General features: G+C 46.5%; 2 long non-coding RNA genes across 2 annotated transcripts; both read left to right on the top strand.

Moving 5' to 3' along the window:
* The first annotated feature begins 5,615 nt into the window (after positions 1–5,615).
* LOC120650660 lies at positions 5,616–6,910 on the top strand. Its single transcript, XR_005665764.1, has 2 exons — positions 5,616–5,998; positions 6,369–6,910. It is a non-coding gene; the product is annotated as an uncharacterized LOC120650660 (long non-coding RNA).
* Positions 6,911–7,469: 559 nt separating this feature from the next.
* On the top strand, positions 7,470–8,852 carry LOC120650665. The gene is made up of 2 exons (XR_005665765.1): positions 7,470–8,332; positions 8,404–8,852. It is a non-coding gene; the product is annotated as an uncharacterized LOC120650665 (long non-coding RNA).
* The last annotated feature ends 10,873 nt before the right edge of the window (positions 8,853–19,725 follow it).

A 19,725-nucleotide genomic window follows, 5' to 3' on the forward strand; every position in this document is an offset into this window, starting at 1 on the left:
CAAGCTGCTGATTGCTGAATAGAATCCAAAGAATATGCATGATTTGAGCTAAAATATAATCAAGGACAATCTTTTTTTTGAAGAACAAAAAAACAAGGACAATCGCCCATTGACGATTGAGGATGTTTCCTAATTGGAGAACCAGAAGTGGACAGCAAAAATGATATTCTTTCGTTCAAATCATCATCGCGAATGCTGTTTGACGTGTTGCCTTTTATGTCTAGCTCTGCCACCTAATTTTGTTGCTCAATCAATTCTGGAACCTTTTGTGCACTTTCTGTTGAGTAGTTAGTTACTCTTGGTTGAATGATAGCACTAGGCCTCTAGTTGTCATCTGTATCAGTGGCCTGTAGCTACTTGTGTGAAGGAACCCTGGTGATTGGTGAAGGAAGCCAGCAGGGGCACGCCCTCAAGGGTTGGGCTGAGCAGCCTCTGCAGGTCCCATCGCGCGCTGCACTTTCCCTTGTTCCTATCTGCTCCTTGCCATGAGCCACTGAAAAGGCATTTATTTTCTACTTTTTTCTTTTCTAGAATAAGTCTGTCACACTAAGAAGATGTATGTTTTAGGATCGGAGCATAAAAAAAATTGAGATTTGAAACATAAAAAATGTACATTGAAAAATAGTTCACAACTGCATCTGAGTTCACGTATGATACCCACACCTTGACCAATCCCACAGAACACCTTGACCAATCCCACAGGAAAATGGCATGAAAATAATTTCAAATCATACAAACAAGGTTAGCCTCCTAAATCACAACATTAGCCACAAATATAAAAAATTGCCAAAACTCGCAGTGCAACGTGTTAAAACAGTAGACAAAACATCAAAACGAAGCTAATTCAGCAAAATATCATGTAACAACATCTCGATTTATCTATCGCAGATCACCTTATGCAACAATTGAATAGCACCAATGAATGGATAAGGCTATATATATTCTGTGGATAGAGAGGGAGAGGATAAGAAGCTACGGTAAAAAAAAAGACGAGGAGGCTGACGGTGACAAACCAGCACCAGCCAGTCAGTGATATTTTTCTCCCATAATAAATTAGCACCAACCAAAGCTGAACAGATTGGATATTTCTCACGCATCGAACGCATAACATTTCCGATTTCAATTCCAGCTAGCTCTACTTTGCAGAAGGTCTTTGCTGACTTATTTCTTCTCTTCTTCTTTACATACAGTACTCCTACTTGCGAAACAAAGTTATTTCTTTATACTAGTTGGTGACTACTCTTCTTCATCAAAAAACAAAAGAAAAAAATGGCTGGCGATCTGACTAGCTAGGATGTGTGGAGCGAGTCCGTTTTGGCTCTCCACCACTATTCCCAAATCTTCTTTTGGAGCCAGTAGTTTTTTTGGCTGTTCATCAAGTCCCACTCCAACGGGGGCCACAGGAAATTAAAGAACCAAAGCGCGGGGCAGTGCCCTATCGCCGTATTCCCCTTCCTTCCTTGTTCCACCTCCATCCCTAACCCAGTTCATAAGCAAGCTGATAGCAAATTAAGGAAAGGCGAAGAAGAACCAGAGTAGAACCTCCATCAACAGAGGATCGGATCGGATCGGATCGGATCAGATCAGATTGGAGTCCATATATGCTCTTGTATCAATCCACGCACCACATTCGACACAGTATTATTGACGCAAATCTCGGTCAACACACGAACGCACTAGATCGTGCGGCGCGAGAAAGTGCTCGATGCAGCTCTCTCTGCGTGGAGCGGTCAGACCGGTCTAATGGACCGGTCAGACCAGACGCCGGTGAGAATCGGCGACGGCCGACGAACGCGAACCCGGGAGGGACCCGTCAGGGTAGGCGCACGTAGGGTTGTTTTAGGATCGGCAGGCCACCTAGAACGCTTTCAAACATCGCGGAGACGAGGGAAGAACAGCAGATGGGGTTGGAAAAGCTAGAGTTTGGAGAAGAAGATAAAAAGTAGAGTTTGTATTGATTTTGTTCGATTGTATTCTCTAATCGGCCGTGACACTTTATATTTATAGGGTGGGGTGGACTTATCCCGCAATAAATCCTGTTTACAGATCTAAATCTATAAAAATCTCTAGTTGTACTCGGACTCTACCTGGACCGGTCAGACCGGTCGGCCCCTGCCGGACAGGCCACAGTGCCTTGACCGATCAGACCGCTCGGTCATACCGGTCAGACCGGTTGGTGCCAATTTTGGCTGTCAACATATGCCCCCCTATTTTTTGGTAAAGCTTGCTTACCAAAAAACATTCTTCTGAGCCAAAATTGTCTAAGGGCGATGATTAACACTACATCGGCCATGTTTTGCTCAAGTCAATGTTGAAACAACTTGTTTGGGCTGCCACACCTTCTTCATTGTCGCTGACGTCTTCGGCATGGTCTCCACTTGTTGTCCCATTGCCTCCTTCTTGCGCATACGTTGCAGCCTTCGCTTCTGAGTATGAGACAAACCTGAGGGACACCACCTCGGTTGTAAATACTTTGAATCTTGCTCCTTGCTCTTCCCATTCTCTTTGCTGCAATCAACACCTTGCTTGACAATTATTGCTAGCAACAATCGGTCTTTGTAATAATGCATGATTTGGATACATAGGAGGATATTGAATATAATATGATTGCATATGCATCCTACTATAATCCATAGGTGTATAAAAGTAAGGATACCAACAATACCATGGAGCAATCGGTCCACTAGATGAAGTATAATTACTTTGACTCGATTGCTCTTGATGTCTTGACAATGATCCCTTATCCTTGACTTCGCTTGGTGGCCCCTTCTGTCTCTGAGCACTCCATTCCTTCTCATATTTGGCCAAGAGTTCTTTAAAACTCGGTCTTGTCTTAATTTTGGAAGAGTTCCCAGATTTATTGGGCGCACCGGTCAGACCGGTCCCATTACCGGTCAGACCGGTCGAACCGGTCAGACCGCCGCTGTGGCCGGTCAAACCGGTCGACTTGTTGTCGGCCTTCTTCTTGTCTTGCCCCCCGAGTGTTTTTGCACCTTGAGGGATCTCCTGTGTCAGCTTCTTTTCAGGTCTTTCATTACCAATAACTACATTCTTCCCCTTGGTTGATTCGGCTTGACTCGGCCGAACTAGCACTTTAGGATTATTCAATTCTAACATATGGACTGGGAAAGGAGTCTGATCAATTTGCATATTTGAAAGAACCAATCGTCCTTCATTAATGGCCGATTGAATTTGTCTACGTAACACATTGCAATCATTAGTAGCATGTGAAAAAGTATTATGAAACTTGCAATATGCTCGCCGCTTCAACTCTTCAGGCGGCGGTAGAGTATGTGACATCTTAACATATCCAATCCTATATAACTCATCAAATATTCTCTCGCACTTGGATACATCAAAAGTAAATCGTTCATCTTGCCGATTTTTCTGAAACGGCTTAAGAGCAGAACAAGTAAATAGTTTAGTTTGAGATGGCCAAGCAAACTCAGCAGCATACACATCATTAGACTCATCGTCCGAACAATTTGAATTGCATTCTAAAGTATGCACACTAGAACGATGATGTCTATGAGACTCTTGAGGCTTTTTGCTTCGGCTTTCTATAGCCAAAGCTCTTTGATGCACCTGAGTAACGGTAAAGAAATCATAGCCCTCTAATCTTTCTTTGATGTGAGAGCGCAAGCCATTGAAAGCCAAATCAGCTAGATTTTTTTCTGCAATATTCACACTAAAGCATCGGTTTTTTGTATCGCGGAATCGTCTTATATATTCATTGACAGATTCATCACGCGATTGTCTAACCGATGTTAAGTGAGACAATTTAAGCTCATCATGCCCATAGAAAAAGTGCTCATGGAACTTCTGCTCTAATTGTTCCCATGAACCAATAGAATTAGGTGACAAAGATGAAAACCATGAGAAAGCGGTTCCAGTTAGAGATAAAGAAAATAAACGCACTTTCAACTCGTTTATTGAACCAGCTTCTCCTAATTGGGCAAGATACTGACTAATATGCTCAAATGTACTCCTAGTATCTTCCCCACTGAATTTAACAAACTCAGGCAACCTAAAACCAGCAGGGTATGCAACCGAATCAAACGAAGTAGGATACGGCTTTTGGTATGTGCGGGTTTTACTTCTAACATCCACTCCAAAACTTTCTCTAAGCAGATTAGCCAAATCATTCTTATAATCAGTAAGCATTTTATCGAAATTACTCGAAGAATTTGGCTTTGTAGATGTAGATACCTCTCGCTGGTTTGAAACAAACTGACCGGATGGACCGGTCGGTACGACCGGTCGAACCGGTTGGGGGGAACCGGTCTGACCGGGCTGATATACCGGTCTGACCGGTCTCTGCCGGTTTTGCCAACGCTGCACATATCGGTCAAACATCTCATCAGAGATAGGACCGGGGTGTGGCACTGAATTCCTGGAGATTTCTGGTGGTGTGTACTGAACAATCTCGTTCGTTCGGCTAATGTTGGCCGAACCAGGAATACTCATAATAGACTCAGTGTATGTGGGTGTAATAGTTTGACCACTGAAATAATTTATCGGCATCCCATATTGAGGTTGACTCGTAGGAGATGCTGCCGATGGTTGAGGAACATAAAATTTAGAAGTAGAAACAGATGGAGGTCCATCGGCTGATTCTGGTTTCTTACTAGCCGATTCCCTTTCCTTAGAGCTAAGCCAATTAACCCAATAAACATCACGCTCAGCTAACAATTTCTGAATTTGTTCCATAGTAACACCAGAAGGTGAAGCAGTTGCAGCAGGTGTTACCTCAGTAGATGCATCCGAGGAGGTAGAAGTGAAGTCGATCTCTTTGATCTTGGTGACCTTGCTGCCTCGACCGACCTTGATGCTCGCAAGCGCCGCTTGTAGATCTTCTTCTTCACGCTTCTTCTTGCGCTCCTCCAGCAGCAAACGAACGTCCTCCGGAAGATGCTCATATGAAGGGATGATGTTCTCCTTGTCGATTTCTGTGTTAGAGCCCATCTTCTTTGGAGTAGATTAGATCGGTTTTATTAACCAAGATCTTCCTTCCCCAGCGGAGTCGCCAAAAAGTATGTTGACGTAAATTTCGGTCAACACACGAACGCACTAGATCGTGCGGCGCGAAAAAGTGCTCGATGCAGCTCTCTCTGCGTGGAGCGGTCAGACCGGTCTAATGGATCGGTCAGACCGGTCGCCGGTGAGAATCGGCGAAGGCCGACGAACGCGAACCCGGGAGGGACCCCGTCAGGGTAGGCGCACGTAGAGTTCTTCTAGGATCGGCAGGCCACCTAGAACGCCTTCAAACATCGCGGAGACGAGGGAAGAACAGCATATGGGGTTGGAAAAGCTAGGGTTTGGAGAAGAAGATAAAAAATAGAGTTTGTATTGATTTTGTTAGATTTTATTCTCTAATCGGCCGTGACCCTTTATATTTATAGGGTGGGGTGGACTTATCCCGCAAGAAATCCTGTTTACAGATCTAAATCTATAAAAATATCTAGTTGTACTCGGACTTTACCTGGACCGGTCAGACCGGTCGGACCTACCGGTCAGACCGGTCGGCCCCTGCCGGACAGGCCACAGTGCCTTGACCGGTCAGACCGCTCGGTCATACCGGTCAGATCGGTTGGTGCCAATTTTAGCTGTCAACAAATATCCAATCCTTTAATCTGGTAGCCATTGAAGACCACCAGTCCACCATACTATACTAGCACTGGTATCTGTGCATAGCTCGCATTCAATGCTGTGGACGAGGTTGGCATCATCTTTATCGTCATCATGCGGCCGCCTCGCCTACTCGGCTATTTCTAGTGGCGGCAGCAAAGCTTATATAGGCGGCAGCTGCTCAAAAAAAAAAAACTTATATAGGCGGCAGTCATCGCCGTCTTTAATAACTGACTAAAAGAGAAGAGAACAACACAAGAGGAGAGAGGCTCAGCTCCTGGGGTTGAAGAGGGAGGGAGGATGGAGAGCAGCAACCTTGAGGTCTTCCTGGAGGCTGCCACTCCACAATTGCCGGCGGTCGGCTCCCATGGTGAGACCAAACTTGTCTTTTCTGTTGTCCAGGCATTTCCATCCTCCATGGTTCTTGCTCTTCTGTCCTAATGTTATCTTGGTATGTAGTAGTCCGTGATTCAGTAGGTTGTAAATTCTTTAGCCGCGCGTAGTCTGATTTATTTTTTTCAAAAAAAAAGTGTAGTCTGAATTTTGCTTGCGGTCAGTAATACTATCTGGCTGAAGCAAATGTCAATAATGAATAATGCCTGATTCTGCATGCAAATGTCACAATTGTAGTGATTGACAGTAGCATAGCAATCTACTCCTGTTACCACTTACCAGCACCAGGCCCTGTTCTGAGCAATGTCAATAATGCCCTTGTTTGTTTTATGTTGTGCTCTTACAAGGACTGTTTCCAAGGACCAAACAATGTTTGGCAAGTGGACAAGAAAGATGTGGTGAACTACTTCAGCCTTGAGGATTTGTGGGAGCATTATTCTGAGAGCAGCGCGTATGGCCTCGGTGTTCCTGTCCGTCTGGAAAATGGCAAGTTCATCACCCAGCATTATGTTTTTGTTGACGCAAAAATCAACACACTATGATCCGAGGGCAAATATTCGCTAAGCATGGAAAGTAGACCAAGCGTGCCAGTCAATTTGGTCTGAAATTGATAAGGAAAAAAACAAAATCAAATCCGAGAGCGTATCGGCTGGGATTCCGAATGTCTCTCGTATATGTGTATCGGCAAGCTCTGCCGATACAGAAGGCGACAAAAAGATATTAAATGCGAGCGTGTAGTAAAAGAGCGCGTCGGCGGGATCAGCCGATACACTAAACGACAAAACCGGCTTAGGGTAGCTGATTTCGCGTGTATAACAAGATCTAAGCTGCGAATGTACAACTTAGATGACGTAAACTAAAAACAAATTTAAACCGGCTCTTGAGATAACATGAGTGTTACTGCAGAACCTAAAGCCGATCTAATATGTTTTTAGAGGATAGATCTGATAATGGCCAAAAAGCATAGGAAAATCTATAAATCTAGCCAATATCGGTAATTGGTGAATAAATCTAGACGAGACGACAGCGATGCGCCCGAAACAGGTAGATTTGAATAGATTTGAACAAAGCCACAGCGATGCCCTCGGTAGCTAAAGCTCAAATACGGTAAAACGAAGACTCACCAGCAAACCAAGTCGCTCGAATGTGAGGCGTCCTTGATCAACTTGAAAGAACTTGTCGAAAAAAAAAGAAAAGGCGAAGTCGCCGAAAAAAGTACAAATAAATTATAAAGTTTGTTGTATTGGATGTGTATCAAGTTTTTCCGGTCCCTTACAACTGATATTTATAGCCTAGCGCTACAAAATCCTAGCCGATCACGGCAAACATTACTTGACTTAAAAGAAAAGACTAACTAAAGATAAACTACTGTAAATACTACAACTGAATCATCAAGATTTTCATAGAGTCCGGATCCTCTTCTCCTTCCTTGACTTCATCGGCAACTCTCCATCGACCGAGCACCAGAGCTAGCGGATCACCAACTTCAAAGCATATTCCCCTAGTCCATCGGACGGGCTCCATCGGCCAATTCTGACTCTGTGCATCTTTTGATTTCTTCCAAATCGGCCACCTTCCCTTTACGAAAATTACCCTTCTTGACACGTGTCCAAAAATGGTGTCAACACATATCCCTTAGTTTCAGAATAATTTATTTTATTCCGAAACTACTCCAACCAACATTTAAAGCCATTCCTCGTGCCCCGTGCACACGGCTTACACCGGACAACTGGGTAAAACTCTTCTTTGCCCCTGATCTTTCGCCTTCTGTCCGTGCAAACTCAACGCGCCGATTTACCTTCCGTCTTTTCACCTACCCAGACTGGGCCATAAATATTACCTTCCGTTCTTGTATCGGCAACAAGCCTCCATTAGCTACAGCACCTCCCCTCTTCCTTCTTCAGCAAAAAAACCTTAGGTCTTCCTGTAGCAATGGCAGGCTCCAAGCGCCCCGACGAGGGTCCTTCTGATGCCCCGCAGGCAATCTGCCGCCGCGTGGAGTAAGCCCCCTTTCTTCCATCTAGGATTGCCACGCTTTTGTTCAACTTAGATCTCTAATTTCTCTGCCTCTTTTCTGTGAAGTGACGATGCTTCTTCCGGTTCCTCCAACTCGGAGGGACCCCCGTTTCTGGTGTTCTTGAGAGCACCAAGGAGTACATTCGCCAGCTCCTTCGCGAGAAGGATGAAGCTCAACAAAACTATTCCCAGGAGACCATCTGGTCTCAACGTCTTGCCAACGAACTGGAGGCGGCGCAGTCCGATCGGGCAGTTCTCCAGGCCCAGTTTACCGCCGCCGACTCCAGGGTTGCCTGTAAGTCGCTCTTCTCAAAGCATTGCTTTTCCCTTGCTTTTCTGACTCCCTTCTTGACGTTTTGCATTCAGTCTTGGAGTCGCAGGTCCAAGCTCTACACGCCGCAACTGCCACCGCAACTAGATCGGTGAATGCTCGCGGCGACACCGTCGTTGCCTGCCTGTAGGACATCCCCAACCTCGTCCGGGAGGTCGCCGGACATGGGGTCTATCGCGGCGCCGCTGTAGCCCTCGCTACAACCCAGTTCCAGACTGGCCACGACCTCTTGCAGGTCGAACCGGTCCACCTCCCGCTAGGCAGTGAAGACTGGTGGGCCTTTGAGGAGCTCGCTGACGACATGGAGATGGTAGCTGCTGCCATCTCCGAAGATGTTAGTATAGAGGCGGTCATCGGCAATGTCTTTGCCGATGATTAGATTTCTAGGAGTAGCACCTTCCTAGAAATAACTTTTGCTGTATCGGCCAGATCATCTGATCAGCCCTTTTGTAAACAATATTATTAATGAAGTATTTCCTTTTCCTGTCAACTTCCATCGCAATTTCTTGATTAATAGCGCAAAAAACCAACTCTGACCTGAATTTGAACAGTCTGGATTGTGTAGATTTTTTTGCACTAAGGACGATACATATCATATCGGCCATAACAATCCAATCCGATAACCCAATTAATCGGCTATGCATCCACCCAAATGCTAGGGTAATACTTCTTCAAATATTTTTCATTAAGAGATCTGGAATATTCTTCCCCTTCGAGTGTCTCCAAAATGTAAGCATTACCAGGAACGCATCTGCTTACTCTGAATGGCTCCTCCCATGTTGGCGACCATTTGCTGAATTTCGAACTTTTCGTTCCTATCGGCAGAATCAATTTCCAAACTAATTCTCCTTGTTCAAAGGTTTTGGTTTTTACCCTTTTGTCATGCCATCGGCTAATTCTAGCTTTATTTGCCTCAACATTCATAAGACCCTTCAGCCGATGGCCAGCCAAATCTTCTAGTTCGTCTTTCATCAGAGCAGAATATTCATCAGCCATCAACTGATCCTGAAATGTGACACGTCGTGAATCAAGATTTAACTCCCATGGTAGAACAACTTCATGTTCGTATACCAAATGATATGGAGACAACTTTGTAGCACCATGACAAGCCATTTTATATATCCATAAAGCTTCATAAAGCACGGTATGCTATTTTCTAGGATATTCATTAATCTTTCTCTTGATCAATTTGATGACCCCTTTATTAGATGCTTCTGCCTGACCATTAGCTTGGGCATAATATGGAGAAGAATTTAGCAATTTAATTCCCATTCCAGTAGCAAATTCCTCATATTCACCTGATGTAAATATAGTACCCTGATCGGTTGTAATGGTCTGTGGAGTACCAAACCGATAGATAATATATTCCTTGACAAATTCAATCATCTCCTTCGACGTAACATTTTTCAGAGAAATCGCTTCAACCCATTTGATGAAATAATCAGTGGCCACCAAAATGAACTTATGATTCTTGCTAGATGGTGGATATATCTGACCGATCAAGTCAATTCTCCATCCTTTGAATGGCCACTGCTTGATTATGGAATTCATGGCTGACGCAGGAACTCTTTGCATGCTCTCAAACTTTTGGCATTCTTGGCAACCTCTATAATATGTGAAGCATTCTTCCAACATTGTTGGCAAAAAATATATGTTTCTCCTGATCACCCATTTCATCTTGTAGGCCGATTGATGGGAACCACAGACCCCTTCATGAATTTCACCCATTAACATCTTTGCTTCTTCTTTATCGATGCATTTGAGTAAAACTTCATAAATCGTCCGATAATACAAATCTTCTTCCAACAACACATACTTGATTGCTTAGAATCTGATTTTTCTATTTATCTTCTTGGAGGGATCTTTCAAATATTCAACAATCTCCTTCCTCCAGTCATCGGCTGTTACTTCCAAAACCATCACCCCTTCCATCGGCTGATACCCTGAAGCATGCTGAGCCAGCCTATTTGCATCACCATTATAAAATTTAGGAACATACTCAATGGTCACTTTCTTGAATTCTTTCAGCAGCCGGAGACATTCTTCATGATATAATCGCAAAATATTATCTTTGCATTCATACTCTCCAACCAACTGATTGATCACCAGCATAGAATCTCCAAAAATCTCAACAGCATCGGCTTTGATTTCTCGAAGTAATTGAATTCTTTTGAGAATAGCACGATACTCAGCTTTATTATTGGTTGCAGATGCCTCAATTGGAAATGAAAACTCAAAATTTGCCCCCCAAGGGGAAATCAGCACTACACCAATTCCAGAACCATTCCCACATGAAGATCCATCGAAGAATAAAGTCCAAAGAACAAGATCTACCATGCTTAGCTCTGGCCCACAATGTTGTACAAAAAAATCAGCTACGGCTTGTCCTTTAACTATTTTAGCCGCTTCATATTTCAAATCAAATTCTGACAAGGCCAAAATCCACTTTCCTATTCTTCCATTTAAAATCGGCAGCGAGAGCATGTATTTGATGACATCATCCTTGCTCACGACAACACACTCAACCGATAATAAATAATGTCTAAGCTTAGTACAGGAAAAATATAAGCAAAGACATAATCTCTCGATGGGAGAATACCTGATTTCAGCATCCAGCAACCTTCTGCTCACAAAATAGATAGATATTTTTTTCCCTTCATATTCTTGAATAAGGGTCGATCCGACAGCACGTTCATCAGCCGATAAGTACAATTTAAACGGCTTGTGTTTTGGGGGAGGAACCAACACTGGAGGATTCATCAAATAATGTTTGATTTCATCTAATGCCTTCTGATGCTCCTCTCCCCACACAAACTCCTGATCGGCCTTCAACTTCAATAAAGAATTGAACGGCTGATTTTTTTTCAGACAGAATGGATATAAATCTTCGAACAAAATTAATCTTGCCGATCAATGACTGAAGCTCAACTTTTGTTGTAGGGGCTTCAACTTTGTTGATGGATGATATAGTCTTCTGACTAATTTCAATCCCTCGCTCATGTACCATAAAACCCAAGAATTGGCCAGCTGATACACTAAAAGCACACTTGTTTGGATTCATCTTCAAACAATGCCTTCTTGTGCACTCCAAAGCCCTACACAGATTGGCCAAATGTTCTTGGTGCCCCTTTGACTTCACAACCACATCATCAGTATATATTTCCACAATTTTGCCGATTAGTTCATAAAAAATATAATTCATGGCTCTTTGATACGTAGCACCGGCATTTTTCAGTCCGAAGGTCATGACTACCCATTCGAACAAACCGAGATGTCCTAGACACCTGAATACAGTCTTGTGGATATCTTCCTCTGCCATAAAAAAATGATTATATCCAGCATTGTCATCCATAAAACTGATCACCTTGTGTCCAGCAGTGGCATCTACCAACATATCGGCTATCGGCATAGGATAACCATCCATCGGTGTAGTCTTGTTGAGATCTCTGAAATCAATGCATACTCGCAACTTGCCATTTTTCTTGTAAACAGGAACCACGTTAGAAATCCATTCGGCATAATGACATTACCGAATAAAATTAGCTTCAATTAACTGCGTGATCTCAGCCTTTATATCTGGCAAAATCTTAGGATTGTATCGTCTCGCACCTTGTTGATATGGTCGATATCCCGGTTTTATAGGTAAACGATGTTCCACAATAGATCTATCTAAGCCAGGCATCTCATAATATTCCCAAGCAAAGCAATCTTTGTATTCTCTTAATAAACTTTTCAGCTCCTGCTAGTATTCGGGATCCAAGTTGGCGCTAATAAATGTCGGCCTTGGTCTTTCACCATCTCCGATATCAATTTCTTCTAGTAAATCGGCCGACGTAAACCCATGCCCCAGCTTTCCTTCTTCCACTAGGAATTCATCCATCAGGAACTTTCTGAAGAACCGACTGCTTGGATCGGTGTAGAAATATTACTAGCCGATTCATCATCGGCCTTAGCCTTAACACGCCAGACTTGTGTTTTGACTCCTTTCTTGTTTAGAGTCCACTCCTACTCTTCCTCTATGATCTCCAGCTGATGTAGCCTCTGAACACATTGCTTCTGAGACCTGGTCAAACCTCCTGGACACCATTGAGATTGATCCGTGCGATCAGGTTAGCGCTCTGGATCTCTCCGCATCAGCTGATCATCTTGCACCCTGTCATCGGCCATCTGTTCTAGCCAATCATGTGTGGGTACTCTCCATCCGACAGGATTACGTAGCATGTCGATCATGCACCGGTACCCTTTTTCCTAGCCGATCATGCACAAGAGTGCGCTCACATTGATAAAGTTTGTGACGTGGTCTTTCATATGATTGGCTGCCTTGACCATTGCATTCGGGACAATCATATGCGGATGACAATGTCAACCCTTCTTCCCAGCAGTAGACAAAGAAAGGACACCTCCAATGTTCCTTTTCACGTCTTTCCTCTTCTTCTCTACGCTGCCGCTTCTCACGATCACGCTGAAACTTATTCAACAGCATTTGAGACGTAACCGGTCTTCGTTGTAACACCCCTGTGTTAATCGTCTCGCTAAGCATGAGTTAACTCGCTAATTGTGGACTCAAATTCGTCGTTAACGCTAATCGCGTTCGCCTAGCAAACATCTAGTTAGCAGTGTTCGATCTCGTTTTTGTCCTTGTTCCGAGCTCCAAATCAACTTTCGCCCAAAACGAAAGTTGTAGATCTTCTTTTTCTCTACAACTTTTATTTTGGCCAAATTTCATGTTCCCATATGAAAATTTGAGTTTCAACTGGTCAAACTCGGGCAAAAATCATTTAAACGAAGAAACAGTGCATCTCCTGCTCGCACTGTGTCGCTCGCCGGCCATACCGGCGACTGTGCTCGTCGGCGCCGCTCCACGCGTCGGCAATCGCGCCCGACCTCGGCGTCGGCGTCCTTATCCTCGCGAACACCTCGAAGGTTCCTGTCCCGTCCCGTTCCTCCCTTCTCCTTCCTCGGGGCAGCGAGCGGAAGCGAGCAGACCTCGCCGTCGACGTTCCTCTGGCCGAGCTCGTCGCCCCGATCGATTTCCATGCACCCAGAGCTGCGCAACCTCGTCCTTCACCTCCTACGAACCTCCGCGAGCCCGTTGGAGCTCCACCACGGCCGAATCAGGCACCCCCGCCGCGGCCGCCATTGACGTTCGTCGCCGAGCTTCGACCTCTACGCCGAGCACCCTATTCCGGCCATCCTCCGCTTCAAATTGGACCACGGTGAGCTCACCTACGACCTCCCCTCGCTCACCGGCCTGTTCTCCACCCGATTTCGCGGCCGCCGCCGTCGATTCGAAACCGCGCCGCCGCGGAACGCGCCGCCGCCTCTGCGCGCCCGCCGCCGGACCCCCCTGCGCGCCGCCGCTCACCGCTGACGCGCGCCCTAGGGCCGCCTAGCCTCCCTGGTGCTTGCGCCGCCCCACCCCTCGGCCGCCGCAAGCCGCCGCCGCCGGAACGCCGTGTGCCGCCGCCGCCATTGGCCGTGCGCCGCCGCTCGCCGCCGCAGAGCGCCTCTGCGCCTCCCCGCGAGCCACAGCCGCGCACCAGGGAGCCTTTCGGCATCCCTGAGCTCCGCACCGCCCGTCCGCTGCCGGCCGACCACGCCGCCGGCGGGGGAAGACCCGCGCCGCCCCGCCCCTGTCTCGGCCCCGCCGCGGGTCGCCTTGAGCGCGCGCCCCTGGGCCGTGCCGCGCGCGCCCCTGCGCCGCGCCATGTGCGCCCGCTCGGCCACGCCGCCCCGCGCCCCGGCCGCGGCTCGACCAGCCGCCGTCGCCGGCCGGCCTGTGCCGCGCCGCCGCGGGCCGCCTGCCTGCCGCGCCTAGACGAAACAGGGGAGGGGGGAGGGGCGATTGGGAGCTGGGCTCCCACTGACGTGTGGGGCCCGGCTGTCAGCGCCCCCCCCTTTATCTTTTATGTTTTCTTTCAATTATTTCAGCTGATAATTCATAATTGTGTAGAAATTCACAGAAAAATGCGAAAAATGCCAAACAAATTTTGTTAGGTTTCTAAAATCAGGATCTTCAGAGGAAAAATACTTAATCATGCATTTTATCACTTTTTCTCTGATGAAAAATTCAATTTGTGTTTAACTTAGTTTATTTTGTACCACTTGTTTTGTTACTCTAAAAATTATGAAAAATTTGCAGTGGATTACTCATTTCATATATAGTCCACTGTAAAAGTTTCAGGGCCTGTTGCTATGCACTTTTAGGTAGATCTGTTTATACTTCGCTGGCTTGCTAGGGTTAGTTTTTTTGTTTCGTGCATGCAAAGCAAATTCCTGTTAATCCATGCTAACCTAAGTCGTTTTAGTAGTTGTTTTCGAAGGAAACACTTCAGGCTAAATGTTTAAACCTTGTTTTCGCATCGTAAGCTCTTATGCATTGCTCTGTGTCCTATCTGTTGCATGACATATTTTATTCGTGTAGACGCCACGACCGACGCTGTCCACGAGCTAGTTGCTGAGCCGGTCCAGGAGCCACGAGCAGGAGAGCAGCAGGAGGTCGTCGTTGAGCACGCTCCAGCAGACTTTGTTAACCCCGCTGACCTGCAAGGCAAGCCCCGGAGCATAAACATAATTTAAAATTATTCAATGTTTATTTAAGTATTGTGCATTTATGTTCTAGGAGTTGAATGGAACCATAGTATGCATGTTTCCCTAGGTACCGTGGGCCTATACTAGTATGCAGGAGTCGATAGAAATGCTTTGCTAAATAGGATTTCGGTAGAAGTCGAGTGATTGCTGTCACTCGCAAGTTTAGGATCTTGATCCCTTAGCTTTGGCTTAGAAATACGTTGATGAGTAAAAAGAATTGGAGACCGGGCGGAAATGAGTTGGTTTATGTGAGAAAATGAACTCCCGCCTGTGTCGATTGAGGACCGTACCGTTGTTGGCCCTGATGACCGAGTTTGAACAGTACTAACCACATACCGGAAGTAGGAGGTAGTCGAAACCGGTAAGCTGTGTACCACATTACAGCGGTGATTTGAATTCCGCCATGCTACGCTGGGCGTGGGAGTTGGCGGGTGTTGGATAGGATGCCGCCTCCGGGTTCTCCGGGAGTTCACCGCGAGGGGCCCATCACCTGGGTTTTAGCAGGCGTAGTTCAGATGCCGTGGTAATGTGGAAACAGTTGACGCGCATGGCCCGGCGGGGTTTACATGTGTCGTGTGAGTTAGGTCCACCTTGCAAGGTTAAATCGGATCGATTCGCCGTCTCTCTCGGTTAAGAGAACCTTGGTCACTGCGTCACATCGTAGTAAGAAGTGGAATAAGTATTGAAAGGTAGCGATGGAATGCTTTACCTGTTGTTCTGAAGGTTTACTCTAATCTACCATGTGTGCTCTAGATGATTAGGCAAACTTAGTTAATACTTGAGATACTAAACGGAGCTAAAGTATTGAAAGTAAGGATTCACTTCTAGCAGCCTTTCAGCAAAAGAGCTCCAGAACCAAAAAGCCTTGCATGTCTAAGTAATGGGCTAAGTATACCCAGAGTCGGGTAAGCCTTGCTGAGTATTAGTATACTCAGGGTTGTTGTTGTAACCCTTCTGAGCAGGTTGTGTCCCGACGGACTTCGAGGAGATCTGTGCGTCCTGGATTGGACAGCCACTCCCTCCAGGTTGGACCGTCGAGTGGGCCCCGTCTTCCCCGTGAAGATTGGGCAGGTTGGCGTCACATCGGTGGGCAGGATGTGGAGCTCACCTTTTATCGTCGTCGTAGCTATCGTATTGTATTTCGAACTCAGTTTTAAACTTCCGCTGTGTGTTTGAACTCTGTTGTTTGTATTTAAACCTTTTATGTAAAACCTGTGTTGTAAATTAATTTGAAGATTTCTGTTGCTGGTAACACCTGTGCTCGTCTTCGTACGGGTCTAAGTGCAATTGTGATCCTGGAATACAGTAGTTTAATTGGGATTTTACCCGACAGCCTGTCAGGTTACACCGTTTTAAGTGCACAGTAACTTGATTAAGTATTAAGATGATGGTTAGTGCATTTAAGCCGGTTTAATTTGGACGGTGCTGCTACAGCTGGCATCAGAGCTCTAAATTGCACTGGGGTGATTACCTGGCAACGATTTCGGGTTTTCGAAAAGTTGACGCTAGATGCGCTAAGGAATAGAATAGATAGTTCGTATGCCCTAATTATGTTATATAAGTTAGGTGGCAACTAAGTATCTATTTTATTCCAGCACTTCCAGCCTTTACTTTTTGTTAAACCTTATTTCGGTAACGACGCACCTACGCTGAGGTAAGCAAGGTAAGCATTCTGGTAGTCCTTAGAATAGCCCACGTGTTTCATACGTGCGCGGGTCCCGTATGTTGAGCATACGAGGAGGTGATAAGGCTCGATTCAAACGAGCCTGTCGCTATCTGCCGCCTGATATGGAGTGCGGATTTCATGCCGTGTGATTGTGATCACGGCCATTTCGTAAGGCAATGTTACGAGATGTAAACCTGTCATGCGGTTGGCCATGACCGTGACCCTTGGGACACGTCTACCCTTGGATGTCCCGTAAGGCGAGTGTACGGGAAGTGAATACGTTGTTATGACGTATGTAGCGCTGCCCATTCAGCGTCGAACGTCTGGGTGCCATCTCTATAGTGGATGGTAATGTATGTGTGAATATGTGGAAAACTGCATATGCGTTACCCGTGTGGCGTAGGACACATGGGGGCCGTTCGTGTGTGCTGGCACGAAGGGTCCAGAAATGGATATTTATATCTGTCTCTGTGTTCTTCTGCAGGAAACTAACTTCGTAAGCGCGTTATAAAATCCTTGATCGTAGGAACGACTAGTCTATATATAGGGAGAGTACGTAATTGTGCCACCAATTGTTCTCGTATACCATATTTTGGTACTTGTTTGGGTGAGATACGCTAGAACGTGGCATGCATCTTGTATTCCTGAGTTGTGTGTTTGTTTTGTTACCTTCGGTTGCGCTTCACAAAAATTTATTTGGATCACCATGTTTTTACTATGTGTTCTTAAAAATTTATTTGTGTTGCGTTACCAAGTTAAACCTGTTTCTTTTGAAAACTGTCACTTACGTCAGCGCTATGTGTTCTTACAGATGGCTAGCTTCACGCACGTGATCGTGGACGCTGAGGGTTGGGCGCACTCCAGTGCCCTCCACACCGGCCACTTTCCTCGTCTGCTGTGGCAGATGCTCAGGGCGTTTGACTACACTGAGCCTCCACAGTACTCCGGACACGAGTCTAGCTTGCTGGGCACCGAGCGCTGTCAGATGGTTGTGAAGATTCCTGCTTGCCCCGCTCGCCTGGACTGGGACTCGTGGCAGCTCACTGTCTATGGTAGGAAGCTGGCAGACTCCTGGGAGATTGCAGCTAGGAGGGCCATTGAGGAGTTCTCAGAAAAGCATAATGCAGAGGTGATAGATACTCCTTACAGTGTGTTTCCTCTGAGGGATGAGACCACTCAGGCCTATGCAGATCGGGTTAACCGCAACCTGAACATCATGATGCCCGACTACAGCGTCAGGACAGCACTCTCGTTCAGCTACTCCTCAGCTTTGAGCAACATGTATGAGCAGCTTCGTGAGGAGAATGCGATATGCAGGAGCAAGGCTCGAGAGGCTCACCTCCATGAGCAGCACATGCTTGGTACCCAGGACAAGATCAAGACCCTGAAGGCCAAGTCTAGAGCAAGGAAGATCAGGATTCAGGAGTTGCAGGAGGAGTTAGAGAACAGGACTCAGATGGTGCAGCACCTTGAGGGGCAGCTTCAGCAGGCCCAGGAGTGGATTGAGGACGCCCAGGCTCAGGTGCAGGCAGCAGCAGAGATGGAGGCTGATGCAGCAGAGGAGGAGCCAGAAGAAGAAGAAGAGGAAGAGGACCCTGAGGAGATCGAGGGAGTGTCTGGAGTCGAGTCGGGACCTGGGACTCCGTGAGGACGTGGATGGATAGTGTTGATTCTCCCCTTGTAGTGTAGCCTTACTGTAGGATAGTTGGGTAGGATGACCAACATAGAGCTTTAGGCTAACCTTGGGTTGAGAATTCTTTTGTGGCTCAGTAGTTTGAGTCATGTAGGATAACCCCTCGCTAGTGTGGTGTGTAGCCGGGTCGTGTAAGACCCCGTAGGGGTGTGTTGTAGGGTCGTTTGTGAACCCTTCTCCCATGTTAGTTTGTTGCCGTAGCACGGCTTGGGTTGTACTGAACCTTGTTCCAGCTGAAGCAGCGTGGCTGCTTATTGTAAATTTTACTTCCGTAATGATCTTTTCTGTCAGTGTGTGAATTTTCAGATTTGAGTTGTGTTTGGATCGTCTTCGAATCTGAAACATTGTTGCGCGAGGTTCAGTTTTGCATACGTTAGAGCTACGTTGGACGAAACTTGTTGTGTTGATGCATTTTCAACCAAAGCAAGTAAATTTTAATTCCCTTGGTGAACCATCTCGCGAGAGAAATGATTCATGCCGTGTGTTCATATTATATATGCACATTCTTTACTTGCATGGATTAGTCTTGCTAGCGAAATGGCTAACCAGGGGAATGATTCTTTTTGCAGATGGGTGATAATCATGACAATGACAATCACGAGGCACTGCCCCAACAACCTCCCTCTTTGGCTCAAGCTGTTGCAGCTCTTATCGCGGATCGCAATGAGCAGACTGAGCTAATAAGGCAACTGTAACACCCCTGTGTTAATCGTCTCGCTAAGCATGAGTTAACTCGCTAATTGTGGACTCAAATTCGTCGTTAACGCTAATCGCGTTCGCCTAGCAAACATCTAGTTAGCAGTGTTCGATCTCGTTTTTGTCCTTGTTCCGAGCTCCAAATCAACTTTCGCCCAAAACGAAAGTTGTAGATCTTCTTTTTCTCTACAACTTTTATTTTGGCCAAATTTCATGTTCCCATATGAAAATTTGAGTTTCAACTGGTCAAACTCGGGCAAAAATCATTTAAACGAAGAAACAGTGCATCTCCTGCTCGCACTGTGTCGCTCGCCGGCCATACCGGCGACTGTGCTCGTCGGCGCCGCTCCACGCGTCGGCAATCGCGCCCGACCTCGGCGTCGGCGTCCTTATCCTCGCGAACACCTCGAAGGTTCCTGTCCCGTCCCGTTCCTCCCTTCTCCTTCCTCGGGGCAGCGAGCGGAAGCGAGCAGACCTCGCCGTCGACGTTCCTCTGGCCGAGCTCGTCGCCCCGATCGATTTCCATGCACCCAGAGCTGCGCAACCTCGTCCTTCACCTCCTACGAACCTCCGCGAGCCCGTTGGAGCTCCACCACGACCGAATCAGGCACCCCCGCCGCGGCCGCCATTGACGTTCGTCGCCGAGCTTCGACCTCTACGCCGAGCACCCTATTCCGGCCATCCTCCGCTTCAAATTGGACCACGGTGAGC

Source organism: Panicum virgatum, chromosome 1K (assembly GCF_016808335.1).
Source record: "Panicum virgatum strain AP13 chromosome 1K, P.virgatum_v5, whole genome shotgun sequence".
Classification (NCBI taxonomy): Eukaryota; Viridiplantae; Streptophyta; class Magnoliopsida; order Poales; family Poaceae; genus Panicum; species Panicum virgatum.